Here is a 3,307-nt window from a genome sequence, read left to right as displayed (position 1 = left end):
AGGTGGCATGATCTTGCTAGTTTAATATGCCAGTACTATTTTACTCAGTATTTGATGAGGTCACAGATACTATCCTCTTAATTTACTATAACGATATAACCTTATCTACTCTTTGATGAGTCGCAGATGCCATGATTTTGTTACTTTAGTATACTGATACTATCTTGTTCAATCTTAGAAGAGGTCACAGCTGCCATACTCTTGTTGGCCTAATGTACTGGTGTAATTTTTAGTTAATGTTTGAAGGGGCCGTGGACTCCATGATCTTTTTAGTTTAATATTATGACTTAATTTATTCAGTGTTTCATGATGCTAGACAGAGGTCATATTTAGATCCTGGGAGGCCATGTTTAAATAAAAGTTTCACGCCGGTGTGATAGTTGATTCAAATCGCATAATAAAATAATTTTATTTGCGGCTTTGTTTACTTTCTAAAGAGGGAACTTTAATGACCACCACCACAAATACTTAAGAGATTATACATATACTAAGATGGTATCTGTTCTTTCGGACATGTGCGAAAGAACAGATACCATCTTAGTATATGTGTAGTTAAGGCTCACCGGCCACTTGACCATCTTCTCCTTCTGTGCGAATGCACAAACAGTGCCCGAACTCCTACGGGAATCGGCAAAGCGCAGCGAGTAATGAGTATAATGGGCGGGGGCACTACGAATGACCGAGCGAGATGGCGCAGTGGTTAGCACACTGGACTCGCATTCGGGAGGACGACGGTTCAATCCCGTCTCCGGTCATCCTGATTTAGGTTTTCCGTGATTTCCCTAAAATCGCTTCAGGCAAATGCCGGGATGGTTCCATTGAAAGGGCACGGCCGATTTCCTTCCCCATCCTTCTCTCACCCGAGCTTGCGCTCCGTCTCTAATGACCTCGTTGTCGACGGGACGTTAAACACTAATATCCTCCTCCTCCTCCACTACGAATGTAGTGCGGGACAATACGTTGAGAATGTGGGTTTCGAGGGAGGCGTGCCAGAGATAAACCCCTGCAGTCGCGCTCTGCTCTGTGTCCTCGGTGGCTCAGATGGATAGAGCGTCTGCCATATAAGCAGGAGATCCCGGGTTCGAGTCCCGGTCGGGGCACACATTTTCATCTGTCCCCGTTGACGTATGTCAACGCCTGTAAGCAGCTAAGGGTGTTCATTTCAATGTAATTTCACTTAAGAGATTGCCGTGCATTCTCACTTTTGATACTGCGTCGTGATGCTTAAGGTTCATAGGAAAGGAGAACTTTATTACTTGTTTTCTACATTTGATTCGATCCGACTTCATTCATATGATGAAATGGTTGGCTTGCATGCTCTAGAGAAAGTATAGTGGTAGGCTTTGCCTGCGTTCAAAGGAAGAGGGTGCCGAGTGCCGAGGGGAGCTTTCTCTGTGGAACAGACGAGCATAACTGGATGAAAGCTTTAGCTGACAGCCTAGTCCCCCAGTCTCATTGTGCAGACACAGGGGGTGGCGACGGTCGGTCGGCGGCAGCGTCCAGGTAGGCTGACTAGGAGTCGCTGTGGCTTTGACTTGCGCATTTTATGATGTGATAGCCGGCAATAAAGCAGAATATGGGCCCCTCTTAGGTAGAAAGTGGATGAGACAGCTCAGAGTTTCGCGAATTCCTTGGGACATGGCAATGGCGCCCAGGCGTCCAGACCTACAAAACGTATTTGTTTAGGCACGAGGCTTTTAGCGAGTTTATGGCCGTTCTTCAGAAAGTTCGAAATGGGGGAGATAGCGATCTTTTTATGGAGGTCTGTGGTTCCCTTCAAGCCACGCTTTTAGTAGATGCGTGGGAAAGAGGGTGCAAAACTGACTTTTTTTTCCCATTTTCTCCCAATTAATTTTTAAAGTCGCTGGTTGGTCAAATGTTTGTATGCAGACCAGGGGGGTGGTCTCGCAGCCTCGAATGCCGAGCTCCAGCTCGTGATTGGCTCGTGTAAAAGTGGGTGTGGTGTAAGTATGCTAATGTGCTCTGCCTCCAAGCCACGGAGGAAAGCTGTAGAGAAGACAGAAGCTCTCTCTTGTACCAGCACTTCGCTAGTACACAACAGCAGGTCATTACCTACACGGTGACGCTTGTCTCCTTTGCTAGTGTGCCACTTAGAGCCGGTGCCAGTCACCATCTGAACCATCAGAGGTATTTCTTGCACCACGCACGCAACGAGTTGTGCATGGGTGTACTTATTTATTTTGAGCCCATCAGGGTTTCGTATTCTCTTAGGGAAGTATCTGCATTCCGAATCAGGCGAATGCAAAACCAGAGACTGCGTACTTGCGTATTTCCGGGCGTGCACCGTTAATAAGGGATTGCTGCTATCTGCGACTGCTCTCCGAGCGCGACGTGTTGTGGCGCGGTCACTTGCAGAAGTGTAAAGCATTCGCTGCCACGGCGTAGGGCTCCAATATATGCTTCTCAGTACTCTGTTCTTTCGAACCATATTTTTCTTTGTGCAATAATTGAGTACAGATGCTTGATAGTAGCGTAATTTTTTGGGGCATACCTCAGGCTCACATTTATGAAATCAGATAAAGCGATTAGTTCTGGTTAGAGTAGGTGCGCCGATCCCCAGCTGATCACTTTGTTAACCATAGACCTCATACTACTGAAAGTGATTGGCTGATAAAATGTTTGTGTGGCATTTCTTTACTCATCATTTGTCATTTGATATTATTAAAGAATAAATCAATTGTTATTTAGACCACAACTCCTCCCAGTGTTCTGATTTACATTACCTTTGCCATTTTATTAAAGTCATAGATTTTTCAAATAACAAAGTTCAATCATAATGAAACTGAAAATACTCATTAACACTTTTTTGATATTTTCATTAATGTGCAAGGAAAGAAGATCAGTGTTTAATGTCACTTCGACAACGAGGTCATTAGTGGCGGAGTAAAAGTTCAAATTAGGGAAGGATGAGGAAGGAAACTGGCGGAGCGCTTTTAAGGAAATCATCACAGCCACTGGCTTAAACACTCCTTCCGAACAGCTTTTCTTGCTATTGCCAGTCAGGATTTTTATCCTCTCAGCTTTTGCTGCATTAGTTATTCTTATGCGCAAATATAAAAACAAATCATCAACTACTTTCAGTGTCTCGTTTCCTGTTCTAATTCCTTCTACACCACCTAATTTCAAATGGTGCAAATGGCTCTGTGCACTATGGGACTTAACATCCGAGGTCATCAGTCCCCTAGAACTTAGAACTACTTAAACCTAACTAACCTAAGGACATCACACACATCCATGCCCGAGGCAGGATTCGAACCTGCGACCGTAGCGGTCGCGCGGTTCCAGA

The 3,307-nt window shown here is 44.8% G+C and overlaps 2 non-coding genes across 2 annotated transcripts; both read left to right on the top strand.

Annotated features, from left to right (window-relative positions):
* The first annotated feature begins 677 nt into the window (after positions 1-677).
* On the top strand, positions 678-755 carry Trnaa-cgc. Its single transcript has one exon. It is a non-coding gene; the product is annotated as a tRNA-Ala (tRNA).
* Positions 756-1,026: 271 nt separating this feature from the next.
* Positions 1,027-1,100, top strand: Trnai-uau. The gene has a single exon. It is a non-coding gene; the product is annotated as a tRNA-Ile (tRNA).
* The last annotated feature ends 2,207 nt before the right edge of the window (positions 1,101-3,307 follow it).

This window comes from Schistocerca americana, chromosome 6 (assembly GCF_021461395.2).
Source record: "Schistocerca americana isolate TAMUIC-IGC-003095 chromosome 6, iqSchAmer2.1, whole genome shotgun sequence".
In the NCBI taxonomy this organism is placed as follows: domain Eukaryota; kingdom Metazoa; phylum Arthropoda; class Insecta; order Orthoptera; family Acrididae; genus Schistocerca; species Schistocerca americana.
The sequence above is the reverse complement of the archived record's forward strand: the minus strand, read 5'-3'. Positions and strand labels throughout refer to the sequence as shown.